The sequence below is a fragment of the Ornithorhynchus anatinus genome, chromosome 21 (assembly GCF_004115215.2).
Source record: "Ornithorhynchus anatinus isolate Pmale09 chromosome 21, mOrnAna1.pri.v4, whole genome shotgun sequence".
NCBI lineage: Eukaryota > Metazoa > Chordata > Mammalia > Monotremata > Ornithorhynchidae > Ornithorhynchus > Ornithorhynchus anatinus.
In genome coordinates this window covers 15194423-15211587 of record NC_041748.1, presented here as the reverse complement: position 1 = coordinate 15211587, position 17165 = coordinate 15194423, and the positions used below count along the sequence as shown (strand labels likewise).

Here is a 17165-nt window from a genome sequence, read left to right as displayed (position 1 = left end):
TACAGAAGCAGCCAACGAAGTAAGCAGGAACACACACAAGTGTTTAAGGAACTGAAGGGAGAGGGGGTCAGCAGGGGCAGAGAGGACCCAAAGCCAAATCTGTGGGCCCAGCCAAACTCGGAGTGGTCTGGGAGGATGGGGGGCACCAGCAGGTAAGACTGTTTCACCCAGCCCATCGTAGGCCCCCAGTGTCCGAGGCCCTTCCCACAGGAGTGACAGGAAGTGGCCAGGGTGGGGCAGGAGCGGCGGGGTTGGGAGTTAGAGAGAAGGCCAGGGAATTCCCTCCATGGCTTGGCACTGAGGACCGGCTGGGTCTAACTGGGAGCTCGGAGGACAAACGGGGCAAACCGGACTTGCCAGAGGCCACACTGATGGAGGCGAGGAGCGGACGGGGCCCCGATCATGGAGGCCGCTGGAAAGAGGGGAGAAATGCCAAGGCCGCCCTCCCCAGCGGGTGAATGCAGCTCCCCAATAACCAACAGCCTTTTTAAACACAGTGAGCGGGGTGTGTGTGTGTGTGTGTGTGCACGCTCCTGCACATATAGACCTGTGGGAGTGTGTACACGTGCAAGCCCATAGCTATAGATGTGTGCCCACGGATCTGTGGGGGTGTGCTTGTGTACCTGTGCTTGCAGGTGGAGAATTGGGATGGGGCGGTGGGGGGGGGGGCGTGCTCATGGGGAGCGCTTAATACAGTGCTCTGCACACAAGCGCTCAATAAATACGATTGAATGAATCTGGGGGGGCTGGACTCTCCCACAGACGCCTTTACTGGCACTAGGTGGAACCAAAGAGCCCTGAAGGACGGGGCTGCTACTGCGGAGACCAGAGCGAGAATAATGAGAATATTGAGAATGATGGCGATGATGATCATAGATGCCTCTGTCCCTGCCTCCCGACCTGGACCCCACCCCAACCCGCCCCAGGCTACCGAGGGGCCGAGTACCCCGGGGGAGCCCCATCTCCGGCCCCTCCGGCTCCAATCCCCTCACTTCCAGAGAAGGGCAGGCGAATCGATCCATCAGTAGTATTTATTGAACGCTTACTACGTGCAGAGCACCGTATTAAGCACGTGGGTACAACGCAACGGAATTAGCAGACACGTTCCCTGCCCACAATGAGCTTACTAGTCCAGAGGGGGAGACGGTCAATAATATAAATAGGTAATTTATTGTATAATTTAAAGATCTATACAAAAGTGCTGTGGGTTGGGGGGTGGGGTGGATATCAAATGTCCAAAGGTCACAGATCCAGGTGAATAGACGCAGACTGGAAGAACTTGGCAGGGAAGGGGAGGAAGGGCTGCAGCAGGGGAAGGATGGAAGAGGAGGTTCAGTTTGCGCCCCCCCCCCGAGAAGCCTGGGGGTGGGGGGGCAGTCCCCGACTCCAAGGGGTCGGCCGGGATGAGCTCCGACCCCTTTTGGAGAAGGGAGTTGGACGAGGGCTCTGATCTCAAGACCCAGTTCAATTTCTTTTCCGACCCATGGGCCTCCTTGGCCCTGCCCCCGCCTCCGGGACCGACTGTCCATCCGCCCGGAAGTCGTTTGCTCCCCAGGAAGTCGGCGACGGTTGCTGCAGGAGCCCTGCCCAGTTCACACAGAGCTGGGGGAAGGTGAGTGAGAAGGTAACGGTGGCAGGGCCTAATGGAAAGAGTCCAGGCTTGGGAGTCAGAAGACCTGGGTTCTGTTCTCCACCATTCATCTGCTGTGTGACCTAGGGCGAGTCACTTCATTTCTCTGGGCCTCAGTTCCCTCATCTGTAAAACGGGGATCGAAACTGTGAGCTCCATGTGGGACAGGGACTGTTGTCCAACCTGGTTTGCTTGTCCAAACCCCAGCGCTTAGTATAGCGCCTGGCACAAAGCAAGAGCTTAACAAATACCATAAAAAAAACCATGGCAGCTGAGCCCATCTCTCACCTGAGGGCGGGAGAGGGCCAACCCAGGGTCTCACTGCACCGCATTGTTTCCCACGGAGTGTGCAGTGTGGATTAGCTAGTCTCACTGCCCGGCACTGTAGACTGCACTGAGTTCTCCCCCAGGATCCAACAGGGCGTTGGGGAGGGGTTGGCCTGCAACCCCCAGATTGGCAAAGATGGGTGGGTCACCCCATCCTCAAGTCCCTACCCCATGGCCCTAGCAGGGCTGAGAAGCAGAGGGGTCTGCAGACACATGTCCCTGCCAGTGCTCTGACCCTAATAACAATAGGGATCATCACTGTGGCATTTGTTAAGCTCTTCCTATGTGCCAAACTGCTGCACTGGGTCCTGGGTTAACTAGAAGAGAATCAAGTAAGACACAGTCCCTGTCCCACACGGGGATCACGGTCTAAGGGGGAGAGATACCAGGTAGTTCAACTCCATTTTACAGATGAGGAAACTGAGACAAGTGAAGTGATTTGCCCAAGGTCACAGAGCAGTTGTGGCCTTGTGAATAAAGCTGGGAACCAGAGGACCTGGATTCTAATCCTAGATCTGCCACTTGTCAGTTCTGTGGCCTTGGACAAGTCACTTCGCTTCTCTATGACTCAGTTTCTTCAACTGCAACATGGGGATTCAGTACCTATTCTCCTTCCCATTTAGGCTGGGAGCCCCATGTGGAGAAAGGGACTATATCCAGCCTAATTAGTTGTAGCTAACCCAGCGCTTAGAACAGTGCTTGACACATAATAAGCGCTTAAAAATACCATTAAAAAAAAGTAGTGGAGTTGAGATTAGAATCTGGGTCCTCAGAACTCCCAGGTCTGGGCCCTTTCCATAGGGCCACACTGCCTCCTGGATCACACTGTCATGGGTGTTCACTTCTCCCTCCACTCAGTCATTCTTTGGGAAACAAAACTGAGACTCCTCAGTTGAAAGTTGACCTTGAAGAGGTCCCTATATCCCCCTCCCCCATCCAGTGTTGTCCTCACAGCATCCCATTGTCCCCCCGGACCCCCACCCCACCAGCCTCGGAACTAGAACCCAGTTGGCATACTCACGGTCTCCAGATCCTGCCGATTGGAAAAATTCTGGTATTGTCAAAGTGAAATCTCTCCCGAACACCAGCGCCTTCTGGGTCAGCCTTTCAGTCTGTTCGGGTCAGGACGCAGCCTCCTACGGCAACAGGGGGCACCTGTTGGAATGGTGACCTGGTGAGGGTTGAATCATATCCTACCCCTGATTCTCTAGTGACCCAGCACAGACCATCCTCCACCCCTGACTCCATCCTTGACCCTGCTTGGACCCTCCGACACCCATGACTCTCCCCAAGTGACCCAGCACAGACCATACAACAGTCCCGACCTTTCCCCAGTGACCCAGCTCGAACTATCCACCACCCTTCACTCTCCCCTCTCAATCCTTGACTCTCCCCCAGTGACCCAACAAAGATCATCCACCACTCCTGACTCCCCCCTCTCCATCCCTGTCTCTCCATCCAGTGACCTAGCAAGGACCAATCCGCAAACCAGTGGGATAATGATAATTATTATGGTATTGGTTAAGCACTTACTATGTACCGGGAACTATATTAAGAACTGAGGAGGATACATGCAAACCGGGTTAGACGTAGTCCCTGCACTGGGTGGGGTTCACAGTCTCAATCCCCATTTTACAGGTAAGGTAACTGAGGCCCAGAGAAGTAAAGTGACTTACCCAAGGTCACACTGCAGACACGTGGAGCCAGGATTAGAACCCATGACCTTCTGACTCATGGCTGTGCTCTGTGCACACTGCCTTACTGCTTCTCATGACCTGGAGGGTGATAGCAGGGGTGGAGGGTGGAACACAAGTTATTCCACAGCAGTAAAGATGATGCGGTCGGGGTCTTGGGCTCCACGACGTCTTGGGTTATTCCCCCGCAACCAGTGGGGCTACGGTTCAGAAGATAGAAGGGCAGGGCAATGGGGGTGACCGGAAGGGAAGCCCACAGCTCCTGCTCTGAGGTCCCGGGGCCCAGCTGTGCATCGGGACACCCGGGCACATCTCCACGCCCGGCGAGGGGATCGGGGTTAGGTTCGGCACCCCGGAGCGGGGTTGCGGGACGAGAGAAGCGGGAACCAACCCGAACTTGATTCATTCCCCCACCTCTTTGCTGGAGCCGCTGGGTAAGGTGAAGTCATTGGGAATTCCCCAACCTATAGGTGCACGTGTATGCGCGGGTGCTCGCCAAAGCCCCCTTGAAGCCAGGACGCAGGCCGGGGAGGGATTGGGGAAGGCTCTGGAAGCAGGGGGATGGACGGGTTGACCTCTCGGAGGCCGAGGCCGCTCCCACCGGGCCCAGCAGAACCAGGTGTGGGGAGTGGAGGGTGTGGAGCTGAGGCAGGGCCATCGCTTCCTTTCTTGAGTCACCCTTGCACGGGGGAAGCTGGGGGGCAAACTCATCAACCTTGCCCTCCGCCTCCGCCACAGGGCCCGGACCCCGCCTGGGTGGGGTGGGGGGGGGTCTCTGCTGACATGGAGGAGGTGGAGGTGGGGGGCTGGAGGCACCGGCCGACGGGGGAGACGGGGTGTCAGTGTTTGGGGGTCTGGGGGTGGCTCCCCGGGTGTCCGTGAGGCCTGGTCTGTGGGATTTGGGGTGACAGTCTCCGGGGCCCAGGTGGGAGGGTGGTCAGCACAAGCTAGGGGAGCGATGCCGGTCACGGGCTGACCCCGAGGGGCTTCTCTGAGCCCGGGATGGGGCGGCGAGGGGGACGGGGAAGGCCGGGGGGGGGGGGCAGTGCCCTCCCTAAGGATGCAGGGAAAAGAGCAGCAGTTTCGTTTTGGAGTGAATACGATTGAATGAATACTGAATGACTGCTCAGGACCGGTCAAGGGGACGCGGCGGAGGGGGCTGACGAGACAAGGGCGGGGGGGCCCCCAACTCCCGCCTCCCGCCACGGCCCGAGGCGGCTGTGGGAGCCTCGTCGCCTCCCGCCCCCTCCACCTGGGGAGGCCCGCTCGCCCGCCGGGCATTCTGGGAGTTGTAGTTTGCACCCCCCCGCCCCCGCCGCCCAGACCTCCACGTTCCGCGCCGCCTCTCTCCCAGATCCCCGGCCCCGCCAGCCCCCCCCAGTCCCGGGAAGTCATCCGGGGGCTCCGTGCCCCGTCCACGCCACCTGTCAGGGCCCCGGGCCGGGGCTCCCCAAGGACGTGGGGCCCCGAGGACTACAACTCCCAGCGGGCCCGGGGGCGGGGGGGCGGCTCCCGTCCGAGCTTCCGCTCTGGCTCCCCGCGGCCTGCTGGGACGTGTAGTCTCCGCGGGCGATTCTCGGAGGCCCTTACGCTGCCCGCTCAACGTAGCCGCCGGGGCCGCCTATGGAGGGCTACGCTACGGAGGCGGCGTAAGCCCGGGCTTCTGGACTCCCGGGCCGGGCCGGGCCGGGCCGGGCCGGGCAAGGCCCTGCACTGCACTGAAGGCGCCGGCCGGAGGAGGTGAGTCCGTCCGTCCGTCCGTCCGTCCGTCTGACTGTCCGTCTGACTGTCTGTCTGTACGTGCGTGTGTGTGTCCATGTGTCTGGGGGAGGGGGAGGGCTCGTCGTCCTCCCCCCCCACCCCCATCCTGCAGGACCGCCGACCCCAGCCCGGCCGAGAAGGATGACAATTAATAATAATCGCAAGAATGGGGGCATTTCTTAAGCGCCCAACGTGTCGCCGGCCACCGTGCCGAGCGCTGGGGCCGATCCGAGCCAGGGGGGTTGGACCCAGTCCCCTGTCCCATGCGGGGCCCCGTTTCCACCGAGGAGGCGCCACGGACAAGTTAAGTGACCTGCCCAAGGCCCCACAGCGGGCAGGTGGTCGAGGTCCCCGCCCTTTCGCGGGGAGGGTCAAGTGGACGGGCACCCCCCCCCACCCCCGAAGGACCGGGCCAGTAATAATTCATAATAATTAGGGTACTCCGAAAGCGTTTACGGGGTGCCGGGCACTGTTCTAAGCGCTGGGGGAGCCGCAAGTTAGGTTGGAGACCTTCCCTGTCCCGCACGGGGTTGACCCTCTTAATCCCCCTTTTACCGATGAGGGAACTGAGGCCCCGAGGAAATGAAGTGACTTACCCAAGGTCACCCAGCAGGCGGGTGGGTTGTGGGTTCTAATCCCTGCACCGCCACCCGTCGGCTGGGTGACCTTGGGCAAGTCACTGAACTTCCCCGGGCCTCAGTCCCCTCATCTGTAAAGTGGGGATTAAGACTTTGAAACCCATGTGGGACAGACCGATGACCTTATATCTACCCCAGCAGTTAGAACAGTGCTTGGCATGTAGCGAGCGCATAACGAACACCGTCATTGTTATTACTATTAGGTGGTTCAGTGGGGATTAGAACCCATGACCTTCCGACCGCCAGGCCAGGGCAGCAGGGAAGACCCGTGTCTGCTGGCATCGCCCTCTTCCCCCTCCTTGGGCCGATCTTAGTTTCCCCTTCCGCCCTCGGGACAGCTCAGAGAGGGAGCGGGTGGGGACGAGAGCCCCCAGAGAAGCCCCCTGGGTGGGGGTGGCGGGGATGCCAAGGTCCCCCGCGGAACCCCCGGGACTCTGTCGTTTCCCAGCCCCGAACTCTGCCAGCCGTGATCTCGGGCCAGCCTCGTGCTGGGCCTGGCTGGTGTCCAGCATGAACCCTGAGGTGCCCGGGTGAGCCTCCAAGTCAGGGAGATGGGACACAAAGTCAGGGGCACAGTCGGGTTGACCAGACTGGCAGAGCCCTGTGATCCTAGAGAGGGGTCACTCTCGTCAGCCTCCAGAAGAACTTTAATTCCCGCTCTCAGCTCCGGTCCGGGCCCGGCGTGGCTGACACAGGGGTGCTCAACTCCACCTCCAGTGTCCCGGAAATGGGGAGATTTGGGGGTCGTTCCTGGAAGTCTGGGTAGGTCTGCTCGGTGGAGGGGCTTCGACTGGTCCGCGAGGGAAAGAGTGCGATATAGGTTTGGATCGGCGACCTGGTTTCCGGCTGGGTAGAGGAACCCCATTATCTCAACCCCCGGGCCTCCGAAATTACTTGTCATAATAATAATAATGATGATGATTATGATGATGGTATTTGTTAAGCGCTTACTATGTGCCAGGCAGTGTACTAAGTGCAGGGCTGGATACAGGCAGATTGAGTTGGACACAATCTCTATCCCCTGTGGGGCTCGCAGTCTCAATCCCCATTTTACAGATGAGGCAACGGAAGCCCAGAGAAGTGAAGTGACTTGCCCAAGGTCACAGCAGACGAGTGGCGGGGCCGGGATTAGAACCCACGACCTTCTGATTCCCAGGGCCTTGCTCTGTCCACTAAACCGTGCCACTTCTAGCAGATTTTGGGGGGTCGGAGGGCGGCCTGGATCCCCCGCACTTGCAAACTGTTGTCCAGTGGAAGGAGAGTCCGTCCTCTGGAGGCCAATCCTATTGGACACCAGCATCTGCTGGGCTGTGTGGATTGGGAGGCAGGCTCCCTCCGGATTGGATGCGGGGGGAGTCTCCCCCTGGATTGGGAGGCAGGCTCCCCCGTATCAGGTATTGCCCTGTTTTTTTAATTAGTGAGGTGTACATCCCCTTGATGCTATTTATCGTGATTAAGTTGTCTTGTTTTTGTCTGTCTGTCTCCCCCAATTAGACTGTGAGGCCGTCAGTGGACAGGGATTGTCTCTGTCTGTTGCCGAATTGTACATTCCAAGCGCTTAGTACAGTGCTCTGCACATAGTAAGCGCTCAATAAATACTATTGAATGAGACAATCTCCCCTGGAAGAGGGAGAGGGTCTCCCTCCATACTGGGAGGGGGGCTCCCCCAGATCGGAGTCAGGCGGGCTCCCAGGCCTCCCAGATCTAGTTTGGAGGAAGACTTAGATTCCCTCATCTCTCTTCCTGTCTGGGTTCCCTCAAGCTTCTTATCGTTCCTGTCCACCTTATCTTTTAGCCCGGGCCTGCCCCTGGTGGGGGCTGGGGGCTCTGGGCCTTATCTCCCCGAGAGTGAGGGTCTCTGTTGCTATTCCTGGACCCATGACTTAAAGGGGAAGTACTTAACCTCTGGCCTCAGCTTCCTTATCTGTAAAAAGGGGTTAAAACCCCCCCTCTTCCTCCCCATAGTGTGGGAACCGGCGGCTTGGGTGGGTGTGGAGCTGATTTGGGCCAGATTTAGATCTGTGTGAGCAACACCACCGGCCTCTGTGGAGTATATGTGCTCTTGGAAAAGTCATTTAAAGAAAGGTCTTGCAGTACACTAAGATGTTCTCAGTCGGCACTGGGAGGGGGCTTAAGCCCGATTCAGCGGCGGAGACCCCACTGAAAGGCAGGGTGGCCTCCGGAAGAGTCGGAGGGTCTGGAGGGCACCGGTTGAAGATGACGCTGCTTGATCTTCCCACCCCCAGCCTGGGCACATACCCCGTCCTCAAGGACGAGGACGAGGCTGCATCCGTCTCTCGACACCTGCAAGGGAGGGACCAGAAGCCTCAGTCGCCCTTCCGGGATCAGCGGGCCAGAAATATTCTCCCCTGCCTGCGGTGGGATGAGACACGGGCCGGAACGGGGACTGGGCCGGGCCCGGGTGCCTCTGCCAGCCTCCTGGCCCCCTCTCAGCTTGGGGTCCTGATCTCTCGTCCCCCCCCTCAGTGGGCCAGGAAGCCCAGGGACACGCCCTGGGATCGGAGGGGAAAGATCAGCGTGTGCCCCAGGGGAGGTGACTGGTGGAATCTGGTCGATCGATGGGAGAGAGGATCTGGGAGAGGCCAGACTCCCCGCGGGGTGGAAGGGGGGAGGGCTGGAGAGAGATTGTGTGTGTGTTTGTGTGACCTCTGCTCCACTCCCTTCCTGCATTGTTATCTTGGACTGCTGCAGTGGCAGAACTGGGAGCCCGTTGGACACGGCGGGGTCCGGTGGGACAGACAGGCCGGCCGGAGACTTCCAGCTGCCCTTCTTGAGGGAGCTCAGGGAACCTTGGCACCACCTGGGCCTCTTCCCCTTTTCCCTCTGACTAGCCGTCCCAGAGCAGGAGCGAGGGCTGAGCCCGTCCCCGGCACCCCTCTGGCCGTGCCCAGGTTGGAGCTCGCCGGGGATACTGGGAGGGAGCGTCCCTCTCCCAGGCGGGTCTCCCTTGCCAGTGGGGTGCCCCCCTCCCCTGACTCCTCTGCACAATCTCCCCTCAACCCCACACCTCGAGCCTCTCACTGGAGATCCAACCCCCATCAGCCAGCCCGACGGCCAGACCCCTTCCTCCCTGGGCACCGAGTCGGGGGGCCAGTGAGCCGGAATCCTCGGGGAGCCTGCTGAGACTGCAGTCCCGCCAGCCCTCCGGAACAACCACTGCTTCATTCACCTGCTAAGGGATGGGATCTGTGGGATCGATCCGACGCTTAGTATACACTAAGCACCGGGGCCTATCCAAGAGGATCAGATCGGACCCCGTCCCTCTCCTAGCCAGGGGCTCATCCTCTTAGAGGGAGCAAGAGCAGAGATCTTTTCTCCCCATTTTACAGATGGAGAGACCGAGGCTCAGCGAGGTAAAGCGATTTGCCCCAAGTCACCCAGTGGGCCGAGGGCGGGTTCTTCTGATTCCTTTCGTTGGGTCGCACTGCCTCGTACCCGTGTTTCCAAAGCCATTTCTGCTTCTTCCTCTGCCCACTGTAATACAACCCAACAGGACTGATGATGATGATGATGGTATTTGTTAAGTGCTTACTGTGTGCCAAGCACTGTTCTAAGAACGGATAGTAATAATAATAACGCTAGTAATTGTAATAGTTGTTAAGCTCCCTGTAGACTATAAGCTCCTTGTGAGCAGCAAATGTGTCTGCTATCTCGGTTGTATTCTCCTAAACTCTTAAGACACAGTAAGCACTCAGTAAATACCATTGACTGATTGATTAAGCACTTACAGTCTGTCAGCCACCAAGCTAAGGGCTGGGCTAGATTCAAGGCCATCAGGTCAGACGCAGCTCCCCTCCCAGATGGGGGTCACGGAGTGAGAACGGTCCATAGTTTACAGGGGAGGAAACTGAAATGCGTAGGAGTGAAGTGACTCATCCAAGGGCACCCGGCGGATTGTGGCGGAACAAGAATTAGGACCCAGGTGCTCCGACTCCCAGGCCGGGGCTCTTCCAAACAGGCCTCCCCGCTTCTTCGTGAGCTTCGGCAAGGACAGCTGGGAGGGAACTTCTGAAGGGGACACCCCCGGTCAGCCCCCAGGCTCAGGAAGTGCGGCCTTCTCTCCAAAAGTGGGTTCGAGGTTGGGGTCTCCGTGCCCACCCTGGCGTGGCCGTCAGGCATTCCCTGGTTCCTCTGATGCCCCGGGGGCTGTGGGGTGGGGCCGCTTTGCTCCGCCGTGGGCTAACTGGGTCTGCCCACCACTCTGTCTCCCTGCCCAGTACCAAGTAGGGGAGCCAGCTGGGCAGGAGGCTTTCACCCGACCCCGTCGGAGAGTTTGCCCCGAGAGGGCTTGGCGTTCGAGGCTTCGTTCCAGATGGTGGGTCTGGTGGGGACCCCTCGCCGGTGGGAGCCTGGCTCCCACACCTTCCCCCATCCCTGGCTGTACCTCCCACCTACAGGGGCTCCGGCAACCGCCCCCTCCCCAGCCCTGGCCCTCGACCCGTTGTCCCCCAGCGGGGGCTCTCGCCACCAGTGGCCCGACCTCCAAGAAAATCCCCGGGGAACATCCGGGAGCGGAAACCGTTTCTGGAAATCCAGTCGGCAGGATCACGGCGGGGAGCAGCCCAGCTCCCGGCCGGGCGCTCAGCCCAGACACGGCAGCAGCCGAAGGACGGCTCAGCCGAGCACGCGGGCACCGTACTGAGCGCTTGCGGGAGTTGGTAGCCAGGATCTATGCCTTCCTCCTCCTCCTCATTATCATCAATGGTTTTATTGAGCACTTACTGTGTGTTGAGCAGCTACCGGGCTTCCCAGGGTGTGGAGGAGACCTCGCTCTGTGGCCGCTTTCCTCGGTCCCACCGGGGCAGTGGAAGGCAGGGTGGGATGGAAGCTACCCCAGAGTGCGGGGGAGGAGAGCTGGGGCGGCTTCTGAGGGGGCGGGGGGATGCCGGCATTGGCTTTTATCCTTGGCCTGGTACACAGGGAGCAATACATGGGAATAGACCTCGGCGTCAGTCGGGAAGGTGGTGGTTTCACTGTATGCTTCTGTACCTGCCGGCCGGCCTCTGTGGAGGGGTATCCGAGAGCCTGAGGGGGCAGCTTTTATCCTCGGTCCAAGTAATCTCTCTCATCTTTCCAGATCACGTCCCCCCTACTGTCCTTTCCACACTCCTGGGCTTATTAGTCACTTCTGTCTATAGCGACCCACATTCCCTACTATTTAAGCATTTACTGGTCTACATAACCATTTTTTCTTGCTCTTTCTGAAAGCAGTTTTGGGGCTGTCTCCCCCCGTCTCCCTGTGAGCTCCTTGAGTGCAAGGATCATGCCTTCTGACTCTACTTTACTCTTCTAATCGCTTAACATCGTGCTCTGCGCAGAGGAAGCGCTCAGTAAATACCATGGATCGAGGGGAAGGAGGGAGAATACTGGTGATAGACTGGTCAATGCAAAATCCTTCTTGCTTCTTAAGGCCAAGGGCCGTGCCTACTTACTTGAGAAGCAGCGTGGTTTAGTGGAAAGAGCCCAGGCTTGGGAGTCAGAGGTGGTGGGTTCTAATCCCAGCTCCGCCACTTATCAGCTGTGTGATTTTGGGTGAGTCACTTCATTTCTCTGTGCCTCAGTTACCTCATCTGTAAAATGGAGATTAATACCCTAAGCCATATGCGGGACAACTTGATGACCTTGTATCGCCCCAGCACTTAGAACAGTGCTTGACACACAATAAGCGCTTAACAAATACCTTCATTATTTTTGTTCTGTTGAACTCCCCCAAGCACTTATCACAGTACTCTGCATACGATCAACTCTAAGCTCTGGAAGGCAGAGATCATGCCTTCTGACTCCTACTCACCCAAGTGCTTAGTACAGTGCTCTACACAGTAGGCTAAGCTTCCCAAGAGCAAAAATTATGCCTTCTGACTCTATTCGTAGTCTCCGGGTGCTTAGTACACAGTAAGGGCTCAGTACATACTACTGAGAGGAGAGAGTCCTGCAGGGAAAGAACAGGCGTAAATTCAGTTAAATAGTGATAAAAATTATAGTGTTTTCATTCAGTCGTATTTATTGAGTGTTTACTGTGTACAGAGCACTGTACTAAGAGCTTGGAAAGTACAATTGATCAACAGAGACAATCCTTACCCAACAATCGGCTCACAGTCTAGAAGGCTTATTTGTTAAGCGCTTACTGTGTGCCAGGCACTGTTATAAGCACTGAGGTAGATTCAAGATAATCGGATGGGACACAGTCCCTGTCCCATAGGGAGCTCACAGTCTTAATTCCCATTTTACAGATGAGGGAACTGAGGCACAGAGAAGTTATTTGACTTACCTAAAGTCACACAACAGACCAGTGGCGGAGCCGGGATTAGAACCCCTGACCTTCTGACTCCTGGACCCGTGCTCAACAACCGAATGCCAGAAGAGGTTCATTTCTCAGGCTTCTGACCCACTCCAGGATGCAAAAAAAATAATAATTTGCCCCTGCTAGCTGGCATAGTTGTCATGGTGTTGGCAGCTATTGAACGCCTTTTGGGTATGACACACTGTACTGAGCATTTGGGAAAATCCAACAATAGTAGTAGGGATGGTATCTTTTGGGCACCTACTTTGTGTGATGCGCTTTTCTGAAAGACCATGAGAACCCCAAGACATGTGCCCTACCTGCGGAGAGCTTGCATTCTTACACTCTAATGGGAGGGTCTCATGTTTTGGGATTTTTTTCAAGGTATTTGGTAAGCATTTACTCTCTGCCGGGTACTGTTCTAAGCTCTGGGGCAGATACAGGCTAATCAGGTTGGACACAGTCCCTGACCCACTTGGGGCTCACAGTCTTAATCCCCATTTTACAGATGAAATAGCCGAGGCGCCGAGAAGCGAAGCGACTTGCCCAAGGTCAGACAGCAGGCGTGTGGTGGAGCTGGGATGAGAACCCGGGTCCTCTGACTCCCAGGGCCGGGCTCGTGTGAAGGTGGATTTTCCTCGGTGATTCGTCCTCTGCTCGTGGAGGGTCCAGACTTGTGGGGGGCGGACGATGGAGGCAAAGGGTCTGAGGCCAGGAATCGGACCAAAGTTGGGAGGCCTTGGCTGTCCTGGCCCCCGCCTAAAGCATTTGAGATATCTCTGGGCCTCAGTTTCCACACCTTTAAAATGAGGTGTTGCCCCGCCGCCTGTGTCTGCGCTCAGGGGGCGGGTGGAGTGGCTTCCCAGCCCGCCCCTCTGATAACACAAGACCGCAAGCGAGACCCTCCTCAACCTCGGGCCCTCTACGTTCCTGGTCTGTCGGGTCCGAGCCTCAGCAACACCTCGTCGAGGCGCGGAGAGCTCATAGCTGGAGCAAGGCAGCCGGGAGACTGGGAGGAGTGGGCCAGGCTAGCTCCGGGCCACTGGGTCCAGAGGGCGCCGCCTCGGGCACAGTAAAGTCCAGCCCTTCCCGTCCCTTCAGCTCTCCGCCCTGCAGAGTGTCCAGCAGCGGGGCAGGGGCAACAGCGTCAGCCTGCGGGCTCGGCCCCTGGTCCTGCTTCCCAAACGCCGGCCTCTCATTTGCACCCCCGTCCCCGGACCGCTGCGGGCCATGGCCAGCTGGAGGTGGAGTAGGGGTCAGTACGGTGGGGCCGGAGCTGTTGGACGGGTCTGTCCTGGGACACGGGCAGGGGCAGGGTGACCATTCTGGGCCAGTTCAGTGGTGGACAGTGCGGGCAGTAAGCCCTCGTTGTGGGCAGGGAATGTGTCTATTGGTGTATTGAACTCTCAAGCGCTTAGTACAGTGCTCTGCACACAGTAAGGGCGCAATAAATACAGTTGAATGAATGAGTGAGTGAATGAATCAATGCCTTTGATTTACTCAGTTGGTGGCAAAGACTGGTGGGTTCTTTCTGCCTGTCTGTCCTTCTTCCTGTCTCCACTGCAGCTCCCAGGGGTCCTAGAAGACATTTCTTGTTCCTATTGGATTCTCCCAAGAGCTTAGTACAGTCTTAGTACAGAGATTACCCTATTCTTTCTCTCTCACTCACTCTGTCTCCCTCTCATTAATAATAATAATAATGATGATGGTGTTTGTTAAGCGCTTACTGTGTGCCAAGCACTGTTCTAAGCACTGGGGTGGATACAGGGTAATCAGGTTGCCCCACGTGGGGCTCACAGTCTTCACCCCCCTTTTACAGATGAGAGAACTGAGGCACAGAGAAGTTAAGTGACTTGCTCATAAGTGGCGGAGCCAGGATTAGAACCCATGTCCTGTGACTCCCAAGCCCGGGCTCTTTCCACTAAGCCATGCTGATCTTTCTTTATAGGCCTCTCCCATCCGCCTCCAGCACCATGCCCCCTGCCTTTCCTTCTCTAAAATTGGGTTTGATCTCCAAGTAGAACTGTGAAAACTGTGTGTATGAAGAAATGGGGAGCATTGGCAAAGCCAGATGGGTATCAGTGGGCATTGATTATTGTCGAGGTGAATTTGTTTCTCTAATTTGGGTGTTTTGGGAAGTGCTGAGTCTGGGCCAAAGCACTGTGCGAGACAGTGGGAGAGACAGAAGGCGGTCAGCTCAGACACAGCCTCTGCCCCGCATGAGGGACCCAGTCTAAGAGGGAGACAGAGTGCTACTGCATGAAGAGCACTGTACTAAATGCTTAGGAAGGTACAGTTCAACAAGGAGCTTACAGTCTACAGTGTATGCTGCTAAGCCTAGGGGATGGTGCATGGGACTTCCCCACTTTAGACTGTAAACTCGTCTTGGACCGGGAACGTGTCTGCCAACTCTGTTATAGCGTACTCTCCCAAGCACTTAGTGCAGTGCTCTGCAGCAGTAGGTGCTCAGTAAATACTAGTGGACTTCCCAGACTGAGCCCTCCCTTTCCCTCTGCCCCTCCTCCCCTCCCCATTCCCCCTACTCCCTTCCCCTCCCCGCAGCACTTGTGTATATTTGCATATATTATTTATTACTCTATTTTATTAGCGATGAATCTATATCTATGATTCTACTTATCTACTTTTATGGTATTGATGCCTGATTACTTGTTTTGTTTTGCTGTCTGTCTCCTCCTTTTAGACTGTGAGCCGTTTGTTGGGCAGGGATTGTCTGTATCTGTTGCCGAATTGTACATTCCAAGTGCTTAGTACAGTGTTCTGCACACAGTAAGCACTCAATAGATACGATTGATTGAATGAATGAAGGAATGAATGAATATTGATTGATGGGACTGGAAGCCAGAAGACCCAGGTTCTAATTCCGGTCCTGTGACCTTGAGTAAGTCCCCCAAACCTCCCTGGGCTTCAGTTTCCTCATCTGCAAAATGGGGACAAAACCCCTGTTCTCCCTCTTAGAGAATGAGCCCCCTGATAGGGAGGGACTGTGTCTGACCTGATCATCTTGCACCTTCTCCTCCAACGCTTAGCCCAGTGCTTGGCGTAGGGTAGCCACATCATACCCGCTGCCTGCGCCGTTGGTGTTTTCATCATTATAATTAACGCAGGCTGACGAGGAGGAGGGGGAGGAGCTGTGCCCAAGGAGCAGAGGTAGACAGAGCAGAGTGCACTGGGGAGGCATCAATCAAACCATCCATCAATAGTATTGATTGAGTGCTCACTCTATGTAGTACGCTGTACTAAGTGCCTGGGGGAGAGTACAATACAACAGGGTCAGTGGATACCTTCCTGGCCCTTAAGGGGCTTACAGTCAAGAGGAAGAAGCCTGGGCCTGGGCGTCAGAAGGCCTGGGTTCGATTCCGTAGAGCACAGAATCTACCGCTCTGCTGCGTGACCCTGGGCAAGTCACTTCATTTCTCTAGGCCTCTTTTTGGGGATTGAATTCCCGCTCTCACTCCCCGCTGGACTGTGAGCCCCAAGTGGGGCAGGGAAGGTGTCCCTAATTGTCTCATTTCTACCCCAGAGCTTAGTACAGTGCGGGGCATATAGTAAGTGCTTGTCAAACATCATCATCATCATTATTTTTATTATTATATATTACTAATACTACCTGTAGGAGATCAGGGGCATTGCCCGTTTACTTCGTGGAGGGTGAGGGGAGAATAGCTGCCGAAGTGGATAGGGTCAAACTGGCTTTTTCTGTTTAGAAATTGGGTGGGGTGGAGGGGTCTTGAGCTGTCCACTGTGAGTAATCTCCCCCAAGGAAATAGTAAAAATAATAATTGTGGTATTTGTTAAGCGCTCTCTGTGTCTCGCACTGTACTAAGCGCTGGAGTGGATTCAAGCAGATCGGGGTGGACACATTCCTGTTCCACGTGGGGCTTCACTCTCAATCCCCATTTTACAGATGAGGGAACCGAGGCCCCGAGAAGTGAAGTGACTTGCCCATGGTCACACAGCAGACAAGTAGCAGAACCAGAATTAGAACCCATGTCCTTCTGACTCCTAGGCCCATGTCATATTTCCACTACTCCATGAAGGTCCTGAGCCCTCTGCCCCCGTGCTGATCCCGGTTTTCCTCCTGCCTCTCGGGCCCCGCTCTGCTGACCAGCAGCTGACCTTGTGCCCTGAGGGATTGGGGAGAGCTGAGGTGAGGGGGATCCCCTTTGCCCCCTCTCCTCAAGGCCTGGATTCCCCTGGGGGTCCGCCCTCGTGATGTGACCCCTTTCTCTGCCTGCTCTCTAAGCATCCTGCGTTCTCACCCGCCAAAGTAACCGAGGCCCGCTTTCGTCCTCCGGCCCACTCCGCGCTGCATCTCCTCCCGCTCCCGGGTTTGGAATATACCCCCGTCTCCTGGCCTCAGAGTTTCCAAGCGCAGCCTCTTGGGGTAGGGGGGCCGGAGTATGTGCGTGTACCCGTGGCCTGGCACGCTCATCTGGTTGCCCAGGCGACGGGCTCCAGAAGTTGCGCCCAGGAGGCCCTGCCCGTTCTGGTCGCCGGGGGAGGAAGCAATCGGTGCTTCAGATGGAGCTGGTGGGCCCCCTCTTCCAGCCACCCCCGCTTCTTGAACTGGAGGCCGTGGCCCGATTCCCCCATGGGATCGGGGTGTATCCATTGGCTTTTCTCACCCAGATCTTTCACCTCTCTCCTTGTGCTCTCCCCCTCCCTTCTCGCTGTCTCTCTGCCCACCCCCAGGAGCCCTGGGGAGCCCATTGGGTCTTTGCCCCTATTGCCGGTGAGCAAGGGACCGGGGTGGGGGACTTACCTCCCATCCCCTTCCTCTGGGCAGGCTGGGG

The 17165-nt window shown here is 56.9% G+C and overlaps 1 protein-coding gene across 1 annotated transcript in view; it reads left to right on the top strand.

The window, feature by feature from the left end:
• Positions 1-5316: 5316 nt before the first annotated feature.
• Positions 5317-17165, top strand: part of CAPN15 (calpain 15) — a 44389-nt gene continuing 32540 nt past the window's right edge. Inside the window, exon 1 of the mRNA XM_029049301.1 lies at positions 5317-5391. The gene's annotated coding sequence lies outside the window, so the exon portion shown is untranslated. The remainder of the gene's footprint in view (positions 5392-17165) is intronic.